The sequence below is a fragment of the Suricata suricatta genome, chromosome 17 (assembly GCF_006229205.1).
Source record: "Suricata suricatta isolate VVHF042 chromosome 17, meerkat_22Aug2017_6uvM2_HiC, whole genome shotgun sequence".
NCBI classification, from domain to species: Eukaryota; Metazoa; Chordata; class Mammalia; order Carnivora; family Herpestidae; genus Suricata; species Suricata suricatta.
Window position 1 is genome coordinate 16,259,098 of NC_043716.1, and position 22,376 is coordinate 16,281,473.

General features: G+C 40.3%; 1 protein-coding gene and 1 long non-coding RNA gene across 2 annotated transcripts in view; one reads left to right on the forward strand and one right to left on the reverse strand.

Moving 5' to 3' along the window:
• Positions 1–13,180, reverse strand: part of TAOK1 (TAO kinase 1) — a 140,072-nt gene extending 126,892 nt beyond the window's left edge. Inside the window, exon 1 of the mRNA XM_029927225.1 lies at positions 12,521–13,180. The gene's annotated coding sequence lies outside the window, so the exon portion shown is untranslated. The remainder of the gene's footprint in view (positions 1–12,520) is intronic.
• Positions 13,181–13,315: 135 nt separating this feature from the next.
• Positions 13,316–18,450, forward strand: LOC115281752. Its single transcript, XR_003904391.1, has 2 exons — positions 13,316–13,420; positions 18,083–18,450. It is a non-coding gene; the product is annotated as an uncharacterized LOC115281752 (long non-coding RNA).
• The last annotated feature ends 3,926 nt before the right edge of the window (positions 18,451–22,376 follow it).

A 22,376-nucleotide genomic window follows, 5' to 3' on the forward strand; every position in this document is an offset into this window, starting at 1 on the left:
TCTTCCTACATATAATTTCTGCCCATTTATTCTCCATAATTTCAGAGTAATCTTTTCAAAACATAAATCTGATCATATCACACTCCTGCTTTTATATGATTTTCACATCAGTTAGGAGCACAGCAAAAATGGTCCTTCAAAAAATTACTGTAAGAAGTGCTAGAAATGTTTCATGTTCTGCATGGTGGTTACATGACTCTATACATCTGCAAAAATTCAACAATGTTACTTAATATTGATGCACTCTGCTGCATTAATTATGCCTCAATTAAACAGTTAAAAGAACCAAGGTGGCCCCAAAGTACTTTTAACCAAATATTCATCCCTAACTATATAAATAACGTATAGCCACAAACTATTAATAATCCCTCTCTTAGATATTAATCGTTCATGCTCTCAGGTATTTAATATCCTTTCCAGTCCTACTTTTCTTCAAGACCTACATAAAATCTCACTCCCTCAGGGCTCATTCCACCTTTCTAAACATCATTAAACTCTCTAACTTTACTTGTGCTATAACAGCTCTTTGTACATTTCACCTTAACCTTAGCATTGACTAAACCAGTGTCTCAATCAGAAGTGATTTTGTTCCCCAGAGGACATCTAGCAATGTCTGGAGACATTTTTGATTGTCACATGGGGCAGGGAGTGGCATCCAATGGGTAAAGGCCAGAAATGCTGCAAAATATCCTATAATACATAGCACAGATTCCCCCCACCCCCAACAATTATTTATCCTCCCAAACATGTCAATATTGTGATGGTTGAGAAATCTTGCACTGTGTTATCATATGTACTTATTTGCAAGTCTATATCCCTACTAAACTGAATTACAGGAAGAATCCAGTCTTATTTATTTTTTGTATCCTGGCACAGCACCTAGAAAATAGCATATAGTGTATAACAAATGTCATTATGGTAATAAGCACAGTGCCTAGAATATAGGACTCAAAGATATAAAATAAATACATATATGAATCTCATTTTGATTAAAATAAACCTAAAGCTAAATACTGTATTGGCTAAACTGGTAGTCTTTTTTTCCTTTTAAACATATTTATTTATTTACTTAAAGTGGGCTCCATCCCAGAGTAGGGCTCGAACTCACAACCCTGAGGTCAAGAGTTGCATGCTCTACCAACTGGGTCGGCCAGGTGCCCTAAGCTAGTAGTCCTTAAATTCAAATTTCATCAATTACTATTTTGATTTGGTGTTTTCATAGTATATACCATCAAATCATAAGTTATAACCTGAATATCTCAAGTGTTAAGTGAAAATTGATTTCCATACTAAGGTAAACATGAGTATACCAAATAGCTTAATCACTATGCATCAAAAGGAATAAAAACAGAATACTGCTTCAAAAAAATGTTTTCATCTCATTAGACAGTACCACCTAAGATAATGTAAAATAACGGATATTAAAATTTCAAATACCAGAGCACCTGCCTGGCTCAGTCAGTAAAGCATACAACTCTTGATCTTGGGGTTGGGAGTTCAACCCCGAATACTGGTTGTAGAGGAAATAAAAATAAAAAGGGCTCCTGGGTGGCTCAGTCAGTTAAGCATCTTGACTTCGGCTCAGATCATGATCTCAGGGTTTGTAACGTCGAGCCCCACATCAGGCTCTATGCTGACAGCTAAGAGCCTGGAGCCTGCTTTGGATTCTGTGTCTCCCTCTCTCTCTCAGCTCCTCTCCCACTCACGCTCTCTCTTAAAAATAAACATTAGGCTCGCTCTCAGCATGAATCCATCACGCCTGTAAAGTCTGTGAGGCCAAGTTTAGGCCCTGGTGAGCCTAAACCCGTAATAAAGCCCTTTGCTTTTGCAAAAAAAACAAAACAAAACAAAAAAATAAAAATAAACATTAAAAAAATAAAAATAAACATAAAAATTTTTTAAATAAATAAATACTAAAATTTAGGATACCATTCCACCTAACTTTAACCCAATATAATTTATATTAACAAAGTAATAGTGCACCTTAAATTGTCAAAAATAGGCAGTTTTTGTTATTATTTAATAAACATTTCCTATCTCAAAAATATAATCATTTTATTGTTAATGACTGGATGTACCACCTAAAAGACAGTCATAAAACATATTTTAGGTGGGGCACCTGGGTGGCTCAGTTGATTGAGCATCCAGCTTCAGCTCAGGTCATGATCTCACAGTTCGTGGGTTCGAGCCCCGGGTCAGGCTCTGTGCTGACAGCTAGCTCAGAGCCTGGAGCCTGCTTCGGATTCTGTGTCTCCCTCTCTCTCTGACCCTCCCCTGCTCCTGCTACTCTGTCTCTCAAAAATAAATTAAAAAAAAATTTTTTAGGTGTTTGCTTACTGTACCTGTTTTACCATTCCTACCCTAATATACTCCAAACCATCATGTGGAAGGTTGAATGAAAATCTGCACTTTCAAGACTTTTACATTAACCAAATGACCTGTTAAATTTAGTTGTTTAGAATAAAATATTAGGAGGCTAATTATCCAACTGAAGGCAAATTTTTGAAAGAATGATACATTATTAAGATATCTACATTCCAAATATGATAAATAAAAGTTCTTTGATTTCCTATTTAAAGTTTTCAAAACATACAACTTTCAAAGTAGGTCCATTCTTGCTGATTTAAAAAAAAAACAATATTTTTTAAAAATCATATTTGAGTCTCCTTACAGGTACAAAATCTAATTCAATTCCAATACAAAAACTACTAAATGCAAAACAAAGCAAAATATAAACCAAAAAACTCCCTTATCATTTATTTTATTAAATAATAAGTAGTATTTATTTTATATGAATTCAACTGGTGAAAGAAAAAATTTCATTTGGTAACAATCCTTTATTTAGGTTTTGGGGATAACTTTTACTACAGTAATAAGCCTCCTTTGAAAAACTTATTCTTCTAATTTACTGTAGCACAAAAACAAAATTCACATATCATATTTTAATTTTCTTCTAAAACCATGCTATTCTTAAACATAGTGGTTCTCTGCAAGCAATTTACTACATATTTGTAAGTTTATGCATAATTAGTTCAACCAAAACATCACATAAACAAAAAGATACACAAATTCTATACTTTCCATTGCTAGCAACCAAGTCTCTTTATTAAAGGACATTTCTTTCCTAAATAGAAAATTTTCACATCTTTTCCTACTTAAAATCCTTTTATTCTAAAGTTTCACAGCATCATTTTATAGAATTTGAATATTCACACATAATACACAAAACATTTTGTCAGTACCTAAACTGAAGATAAAAAGAAGGCTCTTTTCATTACTCTGTTTCCTTGATAATGGAAAAATCAGCGCTAACAACTAAATGTCAAAGTAAAGAATCTGAAAACAAGCACATTATATTGCTCCTCTGGGACTCAGAACCCTTGAATTCTAAGGAACAAAACCAACTAACACCATGCTCCTATAATGTGATGTTCCATTATTATAAACATTACAGTCATCATCTACCATTTACATAGCATGAGATTACCGAAATACTACATATTAAATACTATCACACATACCATACAGAGTTTCTATGCAACAATAAAGTTTCCTTATCAAGTATAATTACATGTAAATAAGTAATTTCAGTCTTTACAATCAAGGACATGGATGCTTTTAACAAAGAGAGAATGCTTTCTCAAAGGAAAACCTTCACCTTGTTTAGTAATGCTATTCATCAACTCTTTCTGAAATCTCTTTCTCATCTCAATGGAAATAAATTTGAAGACATCAATAAAAAATACAGCCTAGAGATTTATAACTGCTATTATCAACCAAAACACAAGGATATGATGTCATGCACTGAAGCACACTAAAATTTTAAAAATATACTTAATATAATTATTGAATATGTTTAAATAGTCCCCTTATAAATCCTGTTAAAATATATGCTGCAATATTTTTAAAATCCACATAAACACCAAATAAAAATAAAAGACATTTTCTCAATGCTCCAAATAAAAAGTTTTCCTTCTTTAAAAAATAAATTCTGTGGGACGCCTAGGTAACTCAGTCAGTTAAGCGACTTTGGCTCAGGTCATGATCTCAAGGTTCGTGGGTTCGAGCCCCGCATCAGGTTCTGTGCTGACAGCTAGCTCAGAGCCTGGAGCCTGTCATCAGATTCTGTGTCTCCCTCTCTCTCTGACCCTCCCCTGCTCACGCTGTCTCTCTCACTCTCAAAAATAAATAAAACATTAAAAAATTTTAAAAATAATAATAATAAAAATAAAAAATAAATTCTGCAATTCCTAAGAAACTGCACTCATACACATAGGATATGACTCTAAATGTGTGATAACATAGGTTCCCCAACATAAACACCTCAGAAGTTACCATCACAACCAAAACTGCTGGCACCCTGGCCAAGATCTTAGTACCCTAACAAGATTTGAAGCCTAATAAAAGTAAATATGCATACCACAACTATCAAGTAGCCTAGAGACCAAAATCAGGAGAGACTGAAAGCAGACTTATTAAAAGAAAAAGAAAAAACAAGTATATCATACTTTAGAGACATTAAAAGTAAAAAGAATGATGTAGCGCCTGACTAGCTCAGTAGAAAGACCATGTGACTGCTGATCTCAGAGTCAGGCGTTCGAGCCCCACACTGGCTGTAGAGATTACTAAAAATAAATAAATATACTTAAAAAAAAAAATGAGGGCGTACCTGGGTGGCTCAGTTGGTTGAGCATCAAACTTCGGTTCAGGTCATGAACTCAGGATTTGTGGGTTCAAGACCCACATCAGGACCACTGCTGTCAGAACAGTCTACTTCCTATCCTCTATCCCCCTCTCTCGCTGCCTCTCCCCCAAGGTGCTCTATGAAAAAAAGTAAACATGGGGAACCTGGGTGGCTCAGTCAGTTAAGCGTCGGCTTCGGCTCAGGTCATGATCTCACGGTTCGTGGGTTCGAGCCCTGCGTCGGACTCTGTGCTGACAGCTAGCTCAGAGCCTCAAGCTTGCTTCAGATTCTGTGTCTCCTTTTCTCTCTGACCCTCCCCTGCTCATACTGTCTCTCTCTGTCTCTCAAAAATAAATTTAAAAAATTTTAAAAAATAAACAAAAAAAGTAGAAAGGATGAGTTGAAAAAGAAACTTTTTAAAAATATAACTGGGTAACTAACTTTAAGGTAAATAAATTTTTTTTTAAATGTAACTGGGTATTCAGAGCACATAAAGATACAGCCAAAGAAAAAAAAAGTTTGTTGGGACACCCAACTCTTAAGTTTCTTAAACATTTGACTCTTGATTTTGGCTCAGGTCATGACCTCATGGTTTGTGAGCTCTAGCCCTGCAGAGCCTGCTTGGGATTCTCCTCCTCTCTCTGCCTCTCTCCTCTGCATGCACACTCTCTCTTTCTCTCTCAAAATAAATCAATAAACATTAAAAAAAAAAGTTTCTCATTAGAATGTTTACCCTTTCTTTACATACCACATTCTGATTATTTATTTTTCATTAAAAAAAAACCTGTTATTGTGACTCACTAAATTGAATTCACTAGCCATTATTAAGTCACAGCCTAAAATTTGAAAAGCACTAGCTTAGAGGAAATGACAATCATTGGAAATTCCTTGATTTCATGAGTATCTAGTTTAAGAACATATGCAGGAGGTGGAAAAAATGGAAAGACAGAATTCCTCCAGGGCAGGTACCATGTCTTACTGGCATATCATCATTTAATGTCTATTAATTAATACACTGTAGAATACAAAGCACTTTCAAGGTAAAGACCTACAAAGGAGGGGCGCCTGGGTGGCTCAGTCGGTTAAGCATCCGACTTCGGCTCAGGTCAGATCTCACGTTTGTGGGTTCGAGCCCCGCGTCAGGCTCTGTGCTGACGGCTACCTCAGAGCCTGGAGACTGCTTTCGGTTCTGTGTCTCCTTCTCTCTCTGCCCCTCCCCCTCTCATGCTCTGTCTCTTCTCTATCAAAAATAAATAAAACACTAAGAAAAAATTAAAAAAAAAAAAGACATACAAAGGAAACCTATAAAGATAAACTTAGCAGAGCAGGAGTACTTTGGATGCCTTCAAAGTCAGGAGGGTGAAAAGAGCTCCAAGATGTGGAAGAGTGACTAGAAATAACTCTTAAATAAACAAATGTACAAAAGAAAAAGAAAATGTCATTATTTAGGAAAGGCTTTATCCACAAAGGAAAAAGAATATCTCTTATAGAACTGTCCGCTATAGGTACAAAAAGTTTGTAAACTACTTTTGATTAGAAATTCTAATAATTTAGGGACACCTGGGTGGCTCAGTCAGTTAAGCATCCGATTCTGGAGCTCAAGGCTTGAGTTCAAGCCCTGAGTTGGGCTCCATGCTCATTTTAGAGCCTACTTAAAAGAAAAATTCTAATCATTTCTTTCAAAAAGGTATGTCCAGCTCCAAATGTCATAATCCAAACCAAACTTATGGAATGTACTTCCTGTATTCATTTGTAAACATTTTAAGTAGCTAGTGTGTGATAGTCAACAACTTTATTAGGCACTTAGTATGTATCAGGCAACTTTTCCCATTTAAACCTAACAACCTTGTAAAGCAGGTTCTATTTGCATTTTATAGGTGAGGAAAGTAAGGCTTAAAAAGTTACATAAAGTGGGGGTGCCTGGGTGGCTCGGTTGGTTAAGCAACCAACTCGTGATTTTGGCTCAGGTTACAATCTAATGGTCTGAGCCCCACATCAGGCGCTGCACTGATAGTGTAGAGCCTGCTTGGGATTCTCTCTACACCTCCTCCATTTCTCAAAATAAGTAAACTTTTTTCTCAAGTTACATGAAGGAGTTACACAGCTAATATAGTGAAATTAAGACATATTATAAGTGCCATTTTTATCGTCAGTGGCTGCAAATCAGAATATTTTGTTCCATTCCATTACTTGTCACTGCTTTTCTCAGAAACTAAATTTTGCATGTCTAAGAGTTTTTATTTTAAAGTTTATTTAATTTGAGAGCGAGCGAGCGAGAGAAAGCATGAGAAGCACAGGGAGCACAAGCAGGGGAGGGACAGGGAAAGAGAGAGAATCCCAGGCAAGCTTGAACCATCAGTCCAGAGCCCACGGCAGGGCTCATGCCCACAAACCACAGGACCCATGACCTGAGCCAAAATCAAGAATCTGACACTTAACTGAATGAACCACCGTGCCCCTGTTGATGTCTTTCTAAACAGAATAATTCACCTTCTTCTAACTCTGCATTTTTACATTGAGCAAGTTTGTCAAAAGGAAAAATCAGCCCCTTCTCAACTTTAAAGATATTAGAGGCCACTTAAAAGTAGTTATATTTAAAAGTACCTGGGTGGCTCGGTTGGTTAAGCAGCCAACTTTGGCTCAGGTCATGATCTCCCAGTTTGTGGGTTTGAGCCCCACATCAGGCTCTGTGCTGACAGTTCGGAGCTTGGAACCTGCTTCAGATACTGTGTCTCCCTCTCTGCCCCTCCCCAGTCCTGCTTGGGCTCTTTCTCTGCCTCTGTCTCTCTCTCGCTCTCTAAAATAAAAATAAATAAATAAATATTAAAAATTTTTTAAATAAGTAGTTATGTTTTATAAATTTTAAAAAATGTGTTTAGAGGCACCTGGCTAGCTTAGTCAGTAGACCATGCAACTCTTGACCTTGGGGTTGTGAGTTCAAGCCCCTCCTCTCAGGCCTAGAGCTTACTCAAAAAATAAAAAACTCTAGGAGCACCTGGGTGGTTCAGTAGGTTAAGCATCCAACTTCAACTCAGGTCATGAACTCAGTTTGTGGACTCAAGCCCCGCATCGGGCACTGTGCTGACAGCTCAGAGCCTGGAGTCTGCTTAAGATTCTGTGTCTCCATCTCTCTCTGACCCTTCCCTGTTCTCGCTCTCTCTCTCAACAATAAACACTGGGGCTCCTGGGTTCCTCAGTCCATTAAGTGTCCAACTTCAGCTCAGGTCATGATCTCGGCAGTTCATGAGTTCAAGCCCCATGACAGGCTCTATGCTGACAGTGCAGAGCCTGGAGCCTCCTTCAGATTCGGTGTCTCCCTCTCCCTCTGTCCCTCCCCAACTTGTGCTCTGTCTCTCTCTCTCTCTCTCTCTCTCTCAAAATAAATATTAGAAGTAAAAAATAAAGGTTGAAAGAAAATTTTTTTAATTCTAAAAAAATGAGTTTCAAGTTTAAATATCACTGATATTGGCATTTTTATTTTTTATATATGGTTTATTATCAAATTGGTTTCCATATAAGACCTAGTGCTCTTCCCCACAAGTGCCCTCCTTCATGACCATCACCCACCATCACCCCCCTTCCTTCCTCCCCCTCCAGCCCTCAGTTCGTTTTCAGTATTCAAGAGTCTCTCATCTCTCATGATTTGTCTCCCTCCCTCTCCCTAACTCTTTTTCCCCCTTCCCCTCCCTATGGTCCTGTTAGGTTTCTCTTATTAGACCTATGAGTGAAAATATATGGTATCTGTCCTTCTCCGCCTGACTTATTTCTTTTAGCATGACACCCTCGAGGTCCGTCCACTCTGCCACAAATGGCCATATTTCATTCTTTCTCATTGCCATGTAGTATTCCATTGTATATATAAACCACATCTTCTTGATCCATTCATCAGTTGATGGACATTTAGGCTCTTTCCATGATTTGGCTATTGTTGAAAGGGCCGCTATGAACACTCGGGTACATGTGCACTTCTATATCCCTTGGGTAAATCCCTAGCAGTGGTATTGCTGGGTCATAGGGGAGTTCTATTGATAGTTTTTTGAGGAACCTCCACAGTTTTCCAGAGCAGCTGTACCAGTTTACATTCCCAGCAACGGTGTAGGAGGGTGCCCGTCTCTCCACACCCTCACCAGTATCTACAGTTTCTTGATTTGTTCATTTTAGCCACTCTGACTGGCATGAAGTAGTATCTCAGTGTGGTTTTGATTTGTATATCCCTGATGATGAGTGATGCTGAGCATCATTTCATGTGTTTGTTGGCCATCTGGATGACACTGGCATTTTTAATAGGCTATATATACCTGTACTTTTATATACATGCCAGTTACTTATGTGAGTTGAAGCCCAGCATCAGGCTCTACACTAACAGTGTGGAGCCTGCTTGGGATTCTCCCTCTCTCCCTGTCTCTGGAATGGAATGGAATGAAATAATAAAGCTTTGCATCATTCTCACTTACATCTTAGAATTTGAAATCTTGAAGAGTATTTTTATAAATCTAGCCATAACAAGTATAGAAACCTAACAATGGCACTCTGTTTAACAGAACAGTCTCAATTTTTTGCAAGGAGGTAACTACAGAAATAACACTTTTTAGAAAAGACTCATTCATATATGATTCTGAACAGCAGTTAATACTTACCAAAAAACTCCTAATTTCTTTTTTTTTCTTTTAAGTTTATTTATTTGGAGAGAGAGTGGGGGTTGGAAGGGGGCAGAGAGAGGGAGGCTCGAGAATTATGATCTGAGTGGAAATCAGTAGTTAAGAGTTAGGCCTCCAGGCTTAACCTACTGAACCATCCAGGTGCCCCAAAACCTCCTAATTTCTAAAAAGGTTAAATTAGTATGAATGCAATTATTATAATGGAGACTACTGATAACCAAAAGAGATACAAAGAAAATTAACTGATTTTAATATACAAATCAGTCAAATGAAAAACACAGAATTTATTTCCTGGTAATATGAATAACAGATTCATCTCAAATCTAATTTCAATGCCAACAGTTGGCCCCTAAATAATTCCTGAATTTACTAAGTATTTATATCAGCAAATTACTAAATTATACTCTTTATGGTTAGTTAAGACCATCTAGTCCTTCTGGTGTTCTGTAACTAATCAGCTTCTTTCTTATTAATGGACTAGCATCATAACATGGGACCAAATATGTATGTGCCTCGATATACAGGAAGTTTGTTTAATATTACATTCAAGTAACCATACCCATAGTTCTCCCCAAATCTATACTATAGAAAAAAGTTAATTATTTCCTATTCAGTTCACTCATACTATCCGCTATATTTCTTTAAAACCTCTCATAGTTTAAATATGTTTGAGAAACTATCTTTTAGTTTGGAAGGAAGTTTAGTTACTGTCAAGATAATCTTAGACTATTAAACCCAGCTAATTCTTAAAATTCTCCCATCTATAAAACATGAGAATTATAACCAAATTAACAAACCAGATATCAGAATGCCAAAAGTTAAGTCATTAAAAGGGAATCCAGAGAAAGAGTCAGTTGTGAAAGAACAGGAAGTGATGTACACTGCCATTTTGTAGATGAACTATTTAGAAACATAAGTACCACACTAAACTGGAATCAGCCAAACCCAGTTCTCAGTATTCTGTGACAGTGGCATCAGAGATCAGCTGAAATAACTCTCAGGCAGTTTTTCCTTAATAATGGACTTATCTAATTGATAAAGAAGATACTTCTACCGCTTTTAGAATTCCCACCAGCTATGGAAAACAGATTTCCCTTTTAGTTGTTCTTAGGAGTATCTCTTAGTTCTAGCATGCTGAAATATAGCAAGTAGTTAAATACATTCTGGTACATCCCGTGAGTTTGTAGCCTTTAAAGACAAATCTTCTCTGCCTGCATCTTTCCAAGACAAAAACATAATCATTCTCTGTGACCAGTAATGCCTGAGTTTACATGCCAATATGTATAAATTATCAACACATACAGAATTAGACTTTGTGGCATAATTTGCCAGATAGGGAGAAACTCTAAACACCAAAACATGCAGCTTTGTGCCATGAAATAAAGATTCAAATAAGAAGTGCTGTTTAAGTCAAAATAAATTTAGATAAAAATCAAAAGGAAATAAAGCAAGAAGAATTCCATTTTCTGAGGAAAATAGTAAAACTGATTTAAAATATCATTAATGTGCCTCCTTATGTCAAAATCATGAAATGAGATGACAGAAACTAAATTGCTGCCTAAAACCACTACTACTAACAACTTTAAATCCCTGCCTTAGAACAGGTTTCAAAATGCAACACACCACAAAATCTCTGATGGATAACATTAAATGTAGATGGCATTCAGAGGTATTTTAAAATAAGTCACCCACTAAGCAAAGCTCAAACACCAATTGCAACTTGTTAGTAAAATATTAAAACTCATATCTGTATGCATTTTAGTCTTAACTTCTTTGAATAAAAAGTTAATTATATTAACTTTTATTTATGAGACATCTTTAAATCACTACATCAGTAAATCTAAATACTTAAAAAAGTATGAACAGCCAACTTCAGGACTACTCTTTGACCACGAAAAGCACTTGGCAACACACTTACAGAATGTTATAATTTTCATTTTTATTTATTTCAGCTCTACTAAGGACAAAAACAAGTACTATTGTAAACCAGATGATTTCTTTTAAACAAATATGACATAAAGAAAACTAAGTGGAAAATGATTGACTACATAACACAGATCCTTTCTCAGCATAACTGGGCAAGTTAAAGTCTGCTTTTTCATTTCCTTAAGAAACAAAGCATTTCTACCGAAAGGTTTGTAACCTAATCATTTTCAGAAAATTCCAATTACAGTGTTATACAAATAACATTAACCCTAAAAATTCACAGCTCACAGAGAACGAAGACCCATTAGACGGTCTTACGCATTAATCTTTAATAATTCAAGAACTACAAGTCACAGAAAGAAAAAAAAGGATATGAAGGAGTACAAAATTATTTCATTTGAATCCCAGTGAAAACCTAATATGCTTGCGCGCGCGCGCGCGCGCGCGCGCACACACACACACACACACACAAAATGTCAATCTAGTGTTTAAAAGAAAGCGAGACAGACACCAAAACTGTTCAAACATGGCAAGGTCCCTCTCGAGAGGCCATATCTCTCAACAATAACAACAGGAACAGATATACTTCCCAGGGACAGACTTCAGGGTAAGAATATTAAACCGGTACTGTTATCGATTTAAACCAAGGGAAAAGGGTAACCTTTCCAAGGGAAGCGCCATTACTTCTCACTCTTGCTACCCCTCCCTTCAGTGTATACACGGGCCTGTGTATGAAGAAACTGCCTTGGACTTCTGCAGCATTGCAGTAGACTAAAGGATAGGGAAGGGGGAAGGGTAGGGGGAGAAAAACGTTTCCATCACCCCTATAGGAGTATAGATTTCCTGACCTGGGGTGGAATCCACCCAGCGGGCTACCCTTCCCAAGAATACAGACACTACAAAGAGGAGAGGGAGGAGCAGAGGGATCAGAAGAGAAGGAAAGGGACCTCGCGCCTTTAAATCGGGGGGCACATCAACCCAGTCTCCCCATGAGAGCCACACCTTCTTCGAGACATCCCCTTCCACCACCCCTTCCGGTGACCCTCAGGAAAGAGGAATGTAATTGCTCTTGCCCCTCAAAACGGGAGGGCGCCCAGCTCACCAGCTTCTTCACCCCACCCACAGAATCACAGACCCTCCTTGTCTCTCTCCCTACCCCACCCCCATATCTCTTCTACTCCGAGAGGCCCTAGTGGGCCGAATTTCCCCGCCCCCTCCATGTCTCCCTTTCCCAAAGCAGAGGTGCCCTTACCCTTTCGCCGACAGGTCTGGGCGGAGTAGGCAGGCGCAGCCCCCTGCAGCGCTCGGGAAGCCGCTACGCCGGAGGGCGAGGAGTGAGGAGGAGGAGGGGGCTTGGCGACCGCCCGCCGCCCCCCCCGCCCCGAGCCCCAGCAAGCCGCCCAGCCCAAGCTCTGCGACAAGGGGCAGGGGGGGAGGGGGCGAGGGGACGACCGGGGTCGAGGAGGCGCCCTCAGCGCTGGGGCTCAGCTAAGATGGCGCGGGGAAGTGCTGGGAGCCGCCGCCGCCGCCGCCGCCGCCTCGGGGGAACCGGCCCGGGCCTCGGCCGCCTCCCGTCCTCCCACAGCCGAGGCCCTCTTGTCCCCCGCCGCGACCCCTCGGCGGGCGGGCCCACGCACAGCCCTCCGCCACCACCACCACCCCTGGGAAGGGGGCGCTCACAAAGGGAAGAGAGGCCGCGGGCCGGCCGGCCGGCTGCGGGGCGGGGTCCCCAGGGGCCGGAGGCCTCAGAGGTTCGCCGGTGCCTCGCACTCTCGGCCCGCAAAGGCCGCAGGCAAGCGGGACCCCTCCTCTCTCCTTATACAGGCGGCGACACCGACCCACTATCTTTGCCACCCTCCCTCTCTCTTTCTCCAAGCCCTGAAGCCACAGAGCCCGGCCGCTGCCCAGGTTCCCCCCCCTTCCCCGACACCACTCCCCTCCTCCCGACAGTCATCCCAGTCTCCGATCTCGCGAGATTTTCCGCGTGACAGGCCCGACCCAGCGCGAGACACGACTGCGTACGCGTGCGCGCCCTCCCGGGAGCGCGCGAGTGTTTGCACTGGGCGGAGTGTCCCTGGTGACCCTGAATCCCGACCTCAGTTCAGCTCTGCTGCACTTAGCTGGCAGAACTCTTGTGCCATGCGGGTCTCAGGTGCGTTCATTTCACCCTGAAATCTAAGAAAGAAGGGCTTATCTGCTCTTCTGCTCCTTCACTCTTCTCTCTTCCGAAAACATCCCCCCCCCATAACCTTACGAATAAGAAGTTTGCCCTGGCCTGTAGGACATCCATTCTTACACACCTTCCTTAGTTCAACTCCTCCGTAGAATTAAGAAGTAAACTGGTCAGCGTCATCAGTAAGTAGTTGAGAATGTAGAATGTAGAATCTCAAATGAGATTCTACAAGTTTATATTAATTTTTGGAAGAGTAATAAGAGTTGCGAGTACAGATTAAACCACCCTATATGTTGGTAATGATAGGAAAGAGAAATTCTTGAGAAGCTTTTGTGTATCTTTTTGGTAGGTTGAGTGAAGATAAGTTGTTGAAACATAAGCAATAAACAAACTAAAGAGTCCTATGGGTCCTAACGCAAGAAAGAGATAGAGCTTTTAATTTTTTTGTGGTGAAAGGTTTTTTTTTAAGAGGAACTCCTTCAGTGGGCTATATAAAGAGCAGTTTTATTCAAGAACCAAAAAGTGTGCCTAAAGTGCAGTCATAAAAAAATCTTGGTTCTTGGGGCTCCTGTGTGGCTCAGTTTGTTAAGCCTCAGGCTTGGTCTCAGGTCATATCTCACAGTTAGTGAGTTCTAGAACTGCACAGGGCGCTCTACTGTACTGTCAGCACAGAGCCCTCTTCTGATCTTCTCCATCCCCACCCTGCCCCTATCACGTCTGGTTTTATCTCAAAAATCTCAAAATAAATAAATAAGTAAACATTTTAAAAATGTTGATTCTTCACTAGTAAGCAGTGACATAAATATGTGAGACTTATGCATAAAAATGTACTCCAGAACAATTACTGGAAGTTACGGCAAACTAGTAAAGTAAACTGGCCATGATCAGAAAAACAAAACATCCACTTTAGTGGGTTATACATATAATTTGTTCTAAATAAGCTTTCTCTTAGTACAGGGTTTTGCTCTGTCAGTCAGTCATTACTATTTTCACTTATATTGTCAACCACTGTCAAGTGGCAACTTCCTCTCAACATAAAAACATGCCCTAGTTTCATTGGGAGGAAAAGAAAGATTAGGGTCTTCATTTCTCCTCCCCTTTACAGCCAATTTCTTGGAAAAGTTGTCTGTCTTCCCACCTCCACTGCAACCGATCTTACCAAGGTCAAGAATGACCTACTTGTTGTGTCTAGTGGAGTTCATTTTCATTCTTTCCTTCTTGACGTCTGCAGTATTTGACATAGTTGATACTCCTTCCATCTTGAAACCATATTCCTTCTTGGTTTTTCAACACCACTCAAAACCAATTTTCCATCTACCCTTTGTCCTTGTGGCCCCTCTTCCTCACCTACCTCTCAAGTGATCCCCTTCCAAACCTGATCCTTTCTTCTGAAAGTTACGGCAAGAATATTCTAGTTATTTCATACATTTAGGAATGGAAAGATTCAGGCTTATAATATTTGTTCTTAATTTTGTATAGAAAATTTCAAACATATACAGAGGGCGTAGGATATAGGTATCCATCACCAAGCTCCAACTATTATCAACACTTTATCATTTTTGTTTCACCTATTCTCCCATTACCTTTCTCCCCCAATGTATTTTTAAGTAAATCTATAGTAAACCATCATAGCCTTTTAACTGTAAATACTTCAATATGCGTCTTTAACAAATACTTTTGTTATAAACATAACCACAGTATCATTATCACACCTTTACAATAATTTCTTATTATTTGATACCCAATCTATGTTGAGTTTTTCCCATAGTTTCCAAAAACGTCTTTCTACAGTCTGTTTATCTGAACCAGAATCTGAGTTCTGCACTCTGCGTTTGATTTATCGCTACATCTTTCATGTCTTTTTTCATGTATAACAGTTCTCCTTCTTTTTTTCTTCCTTCTTTCTTTACTTTTTTTTAAATTTTTTAAAATGTTTTATTTATTTTTGAGACAGAGAGATTCAGAGCATGAGCGGGGAGGGGCAGAGAAAGAGGGAGGCACAGAATCAGAAGCAGGCTCCAGTCTCTGAGCTATCAGCACAGAGCCCGATGCAGGGCTCGAACCACGAACGTGAGATCATGACCTGAGCCAAAGCCGAGGCCCAACCAACTGAGCCACCCAGGCGCCCCTTTCTTTACTTTTTTAATGCAGTTTATTTGACTATGAAATCAGGTTATATATCCTGTAGAACTTTCCACGTTCTGGACTTGGCCAGTTGAAACATTGTAAAATCTGTGTACATACCCTTGGGCTTATCCTGTCAAATTTCTTCAACAGTAAAGTATCATTGGTTGATACTGTAAAATGTATCTGTTCCAGATGTTGCACCTTATGTGATTTAACTCCTGAACATTTCTCTAATCCATCCCCACTGCCTCAGCTACGGTGATTCATAACTCAGTTTCAGTTTTTTTATGTTTTTTTTTTTGAGAGAGAAAGCATGCAAAAGTGGTGAGGGGCAGAGAGGGAGGGGGACAGAAGATCCAAAGCGGCCTCTGTGCTAACAGCAGTGAGCCTAACGTGGATCTCATAGACCATGAGAACATGATGTGAGCCGAAGTTGGGTGCTTACCCAACTGAGCCACCCAGGGGCCCCCATTAACTCAGTTTCTAACCTGGGGCACTATAATTGCCTTCCAACTACTCTCCTCACCCCTGAGGAGGCCCCATTCTCTATACTAAGGTGAGTGGTTTCAATCTTCCTAAGATGCAATTTCTAAAAGCTGAATGTATCATTTCTCTGCTTAAAACTCTTCAATGGCTCCCCAAAGCCCTCCAAACAAAATCCAGACAAAACCGCTGCATACCTCTCTAGCTTTATTTAGGATGTTTGCACCATCTCGAACTATTATTCACTCTTCTGCTAACTCTTAATATGCTGCTCAGGATGTAGCACTGCATTCCTCTGCCTGATATACCTTCTCTAGTTGGCTAATATCTTTCAAAATTTAACTCACATGTCACCTTCCTGAGAGGCTTTCTCATGTCTCAATTAGATATTCCTCGAGCCTACTACAAATGGGGGTCAGAAAGCTGTGGGCTGAGGGACACCTAATGGCTCAGTCAGTAGACAATGCCACTTTTTTTTTTTTTTAAAGAGCATGTCACTCATTAAAAAAAAACCAAACTTTCTGAGGGGAGCTTGGGTGGCTCAATCAGTTAAGTGGCCAACTTCAGCTCAGGTCATGATCTCACAGTTGGTGGGTTTGAGGCGCCCCGCATCAGGCTCTGTGCCGACAGCTCAGAGCCTGGAGCCTGCTTCAGATTCTGAGTTTCCCTCGCTCTCTGCCCCTCCCCCACTCATGCTCTGTCTCTCTCTGTCTCAATAATAAATAAAAACATAAGAAACAAAAATTTTTTTAAGTGGGGCACCTGGGTGGCCCAGTCGGTTAAGCATCCAACTTCGGCTCAGGTCATGATCTCACGTTTCTTGGTTTTGGGCCCCGCATCTGGCTCTCTCGACCCTGCTTTGGATTCTGTGTCTCCCTCCCTCTCTGCCCCTTCCCTACTCATGATCTGTCTGTCTGTCAAAGATAAATTTTAAAAATATAAAAAGAATTTTTTTAAGTTTATTTATTTTGAGAGAAAGTAAGCATGAAGTGAGCAGAGGAGGAGCAGAGAGAGAGGGAGAGAGAGAGTCCCATGCAGGGTCTGCACTATGAGTACAGAGCCTGATGGAGGGCTCAAACTCACAAACCGTGAGATCATGACCTGAGCCAAAACCAAAAGTTTGATGCTTAACCAACTGAGCCACTTAGGTGTCCCAAGCATGCCACTCTTGATCTTGGGGTCATTGAGTTCGAGCCCCATGTTGGGCATAGAGATTACTTAAAATAAAAACCTTAAAATAAATAAAAGAAAGAAAGCTATCAGGTGAAGAATGTGTAACAACCATGTCTTGACCATGGCAAAACCAAGAATAAGCTCTTTCCATACACTGTCTTATTTAATCCTCACAACAAACTTGTGAGATAGGTTTGTTTATTATTACTTCCATACTAGAGGCAAGGAAACTACAGTTCAGAGAGCCATGTCACTTGCCCATGATCACACAACTAATACGTTATGAGCTAGAAATTGAACCCAGTTGTGAGTGAATCTCAACCACACTCTCTTTCCACCATATCGTATTCCTGGCACCACCAACCAAGGGCAGCTTGATGCCATGCACATATTTTTAGTATGTGTAAGACATGCCTGACCATGTGTAATGTCAGTATATTTCTTGTCATGCATATATCTGTGTGTGTGAAGGCACCTTGACAATGTGCAGGTAGGTACACTGATTGATCTAGTATCTATCCAATTAAACTGTCTTTTCAGTGTTGTCACTCAGTAAAAGACCAAGTCATATTCAACTTGACTTGACAAATACTTGTTGGGGGCAGCTGGCTGGCTCAGTTAGTAGAGCATGAGACTCTTGATCTCAGGGTCATGAGTTCAAGCCCCGTGTTGCATGTGGAACCTACTTAAAAAAAATAAACAAATGAAAAACAAATACTTGCTGAATTCCTATTGTATGTTAGGCTTAAGTAAAATACAGAAGTGACAATTGGAACTAAGGTTTATAAAGTTACTCTGTGCCAAGAACTGTATGAAATAAGTGTTTTACATTCATTATCCCTTTATTCTTTCCAACAGCCCTGAAAGAAGGATGATGATGATAATGATCATGATCATGATGACTCCCAATACAGAGGAAGAAAGTTCAGAAAAATTAAATAACTTTGTGCAACATCACTTAGCTGTTGAGTGGAGAGCTAAAACTACACTACAGGTTCAATATGGATTTTCAGCACCCCTTTTTTTCACTGCCTCTTGGTCCCCTTTCTCAAGTCCCTTCCCATACTAGGAACTCAAAATCCTGTTAGAGAGGTGAGATCTGCTTGCACAAAAGATTTAAATACCAATGCAAAACAATTTATAAGCAAATGGTACACTGAGCCAGAACTTAATTTATACTTTTCTGGGCCTCAATTTCCTATCTAACTGCAATAGACTTTATAAAATGATCTGTGGAATTCTTTTAGTTCAAAAATCTATAATTACAGGAATGATGCAAATAACGTGTACAATTTGAATTCCAAAGTGTGTGTGTGTGTGTGTGTGTGTGTGTGCGCGCGCGCGCACGCGCCCGCGCGCCCCCACATATGCATATTTAGAAGAAGAAAGAAAGAAGCTTCTTTGGATGTTTTACTAGACTCCTACTAAAATGAAGGGGGGGAACTGCATTAGTCATGATGGTATCTCCACCAACTTTAACTAGTGTATACATTTTTTGCAATTACATTGTGATTATTTATGGAAACCTCTATTTCCTTACAGTAGAAGGCAAAAACCATTAAAGTTGAGTGCATAAGAGGGTAGTTGGTGAGAAGGATGTGTCTTAGAATTTCCATTGTAGAAACCAGGGGTCAGATACTCCATGAAACTGCTAATCAACAAATAAATAAATAAGTATGTTACTGGAAGCCCATTCAGTGCATCCTAGGCTATTGGTTCATCCACGGATTTTGTCTTTAGGTTCTAAGACCAACCAACTAAGGCAGGTTTAAGTCTGGTCATCATACCTCACTCAGACATGTCTACATAAAGCTGTCTGATATAGGCTGGAAAATAAAGCTCATCATGTATAAAGTGATTTGAGCTCTGCACTCCCATGTAATTGGGTTCATTTCATGAACATCTCTGGAAAATGCCAATCTTTTGAAAATGCCCTGCACGTGGAGGCAGCAGATTCTTCCATTTTAACCCACAGGAATAGAGAAATGCTGGGCCAAGCTACCCTTAAAGATAATTGAATACAACTCAGTTCCATCAAGTCCTGACCTAGAAACTTTTTAGTCTCAGGTAACTATCAGATAAGCATCTGTAGAAAGCCATGAATAAGTTAAACCAACCACTCCAAAGTCTCAAAGAAGTCCAATCCTGGGCTGCCTGGGTGGCTTAACTGGTTCAGTGTCCAACATTTTAGATGTCAGCCCAGGTCACGGCCTTGGGGTCAGGGGATCGAGCATTGCATCAGGCTCTGCACTAAGATGATCATGGAGCCAGCTTGGGATTCTCTCTTTCCCCTCTCTCTGCCCCTCCCCCATGCACATGTGCATGCACACATTCCCTCTCTCAAAATAAATAAACATTTTTTAAAAATTAGAAAAAGAAGTCCAACCATGAAGATATCAGATGATGGGAAGGTACTGCAGCAGTAATCATTGTGGAGCCCCACCTCCGTCCCTTACTAGTGTCAGTAACTATGCTACTTTGCATCTGGGTCATAACCAGGCTGAGTGTTCCTCTCCTTGTCTGTAAAATGGGCTTAACATTACCTTCCTCAAGGGAGCCTAATTGTCGCAGTTCATAGAACCTGTGACTCTTCTTTTTTTCTAAGTTTCTTTCTTTGAGAAAGACAAAGACAGCATTAGTGGGAGGAGGGGCGGGGGGGGAGGGAGAACCCCAAGCAGGCTCCACACTGTCAGCACTGAGCCCAATGCACTGTTCAAACTCACGAACCTTGAGATCATGACCTGAGCAGAAATCAAGAGTTGGACACTTACCTGCCTGAGCCACCCAGGCACCAGGAACCTGTGACTCTTGATCAACAGGGTTGTGAGTTTGAGCTCCAAGTTGGTATAGAGATTACTTAAAATTAATAAAGTCTTTTAATAAGAAAATAAACATTACCTCCTCAGAGGGTCGTGTGAAGATTAAATATAACATGTAAAGTTCCTAGCGCATTTAAAGGGTTAGCTCTTTTTTTCCTCAAACAGATCAGATTTTACTGGAAGAAACAGGCAAGGAAGCACAATTAAAATACTGTATTGTAAGTACTACAGCGGGAGTGAGTTCAGGACGCTTTGGGAGCACATGAAAGCTCTCCCAATCCAGTCCCCCAGTTGGGGAGTCACTCAGGGAAGGCTTCCTTAGAGGAGGTGGTATCACCTTCCCCAGGAGGTTGAAATGAAAATTATTTAACTATGTGATGTCTAAGTGGAAGATATAATAATTCATTGCTTGATTCCTTTCAGTTTTGTGCCACATGGAACTACAAAACATATTTCTGAGACTAGAGGTAGAGGTGAAAAGAAAAGAAAAAAAGCCTAAGAGACAAAGATAGAATTTTCATGAACCCAGTAAATAGGGGTATGGTTAGGAATCAGATGTTCACTAAGAGAATTCCTGGAAATTAAGAATTAGAAGGTGGGGGGGGGCACCTGTGTAGCTCAGTCAGTTAAGCGTCTGACACTTTGGCTCAGGTCAGGATCCTGTGGTTCATGGGTTCAAGCCTCACATCAGGCTCTGTGCTGACAGCTCAGAGCCTGGAGCCTGCTTCAGATTCTGTCTCCCTCTCTGTCCCTCCCCTGCTTGCTCTCTGTCTCTCTCAAAAATAAACATTCAAAGAAAAGTTTTGTGAAATTCAAAAAATAATTTTTGAATTAGAAAGTTGAATGCAATCTGATAGGTGACTATGTTTAGAATCTTTCTGAAAAGGGTAATGTAGTTAGATTTTTTTTAAGTGACAGACAAAACACATGTTTTGAGTTGTATGCATTAGCTTGTTTATTCAATTGTTAGCTCTTATTTGTATGCCTAAGGATGTAAATATTCATCCCACTGCTGTGACACCACCCTCTGGCAAGCACCCCATGATCAGTGCATCATGATTGTCTGGGACATCTCTGAATGTAGGAAGGGTTGGGCAGCATGTTTGTGGACTGAGAGGTTTTGGGAATTCATCTTCAGGACCAATTGGTGATTTTGTCATGCCCTTCTCTTTGGCTGACATCTGCCAAGATTCAAAACAAAGCATAACCACTACACTAATTCCTACCAGTCGGGCCACATAGGATATAAAACAAACAGCTGGTAGGAGCACCTAGGTGGCTCAGTCAGTGAAGTGTCTGACTTCAGCTCAGGTCATGATCTCGTGGGTCTGTGAGTTCCACCCCCCCGCCCCCCGTCGGGTTCTGTGCTGACAGCTCAGAGCCTGAAGCCTGCTTTGGATTCTGTGTCTCCCTCTCTCTCTGCCTCTCCCCTGTTCGTGCTCTGTCTCGCTCTCACAAAAATAAATATTTTTAAAAATATTAAAACAAACAGTTGGCAATCAAAACATAAAATGAATTGCTGTTTTATTGGCCTAGAATTGTCTTTGGTTCTCCTCTTTAGCCTTCTCTTTATTAAGTAGTAATACTATACTAGTAAGAAGTCTTTTGGTTTAAAGTGACTATTTAAATCAGCTTAGGGATGGGGGAAGGAAATTTATTAGACCCTATTGCTGAAAGGTCCAGTGCTTCAGGAATTAAAGGAATTTTGCTAGGTGTCTGACTGCCCCTTTTCTGCATCTCCACACACCATTCCCCAGCTCCCAATTGTTTGGCTCTTTTTCTCTACAGACTGGATTTTGTCATAAGAGTGTCTGTGTTTGTTTTGGGAGCAGTAGAGCTGATGGTTCAGGTGCTCTCCACTGCTGCCACTTAGTTTAACATATCCCAGCATTGAATGCTGCCACTGCTACTGTCAACACACAGGAAATGAATCAAGGAGTTTTTCTAATACTGGCTTTAACTGGATGCTTCCCTTACTGATAAGTTGTATTATGATCACTAGGGACAGGCACCCCCTGTCCAAAAGTTCAGGTGTATACATCCACTTAAACTTGCCTGTAATGTGATCTTTTCTACATACCCTGCTCTCTCCCACCTGCAGCCAAAAACCCTGAGCAGGGGACAGAGGTCTAGTCTAGTTATCAAACAGTACCATAGCAATGGCTATCATGAGGCTCAGCTTTTCTTTCTCCTCTTCATCAATATTCTCAATACTGAAATGCTACAATATGGCAAATGTAGAAATTGAAGGCATTTGGGACTTTGTGAGGCTGAACATATCAGAATTTGGGGCATATGGATCACACATGTTTCCATGAGAGGTTTAAGCAGGA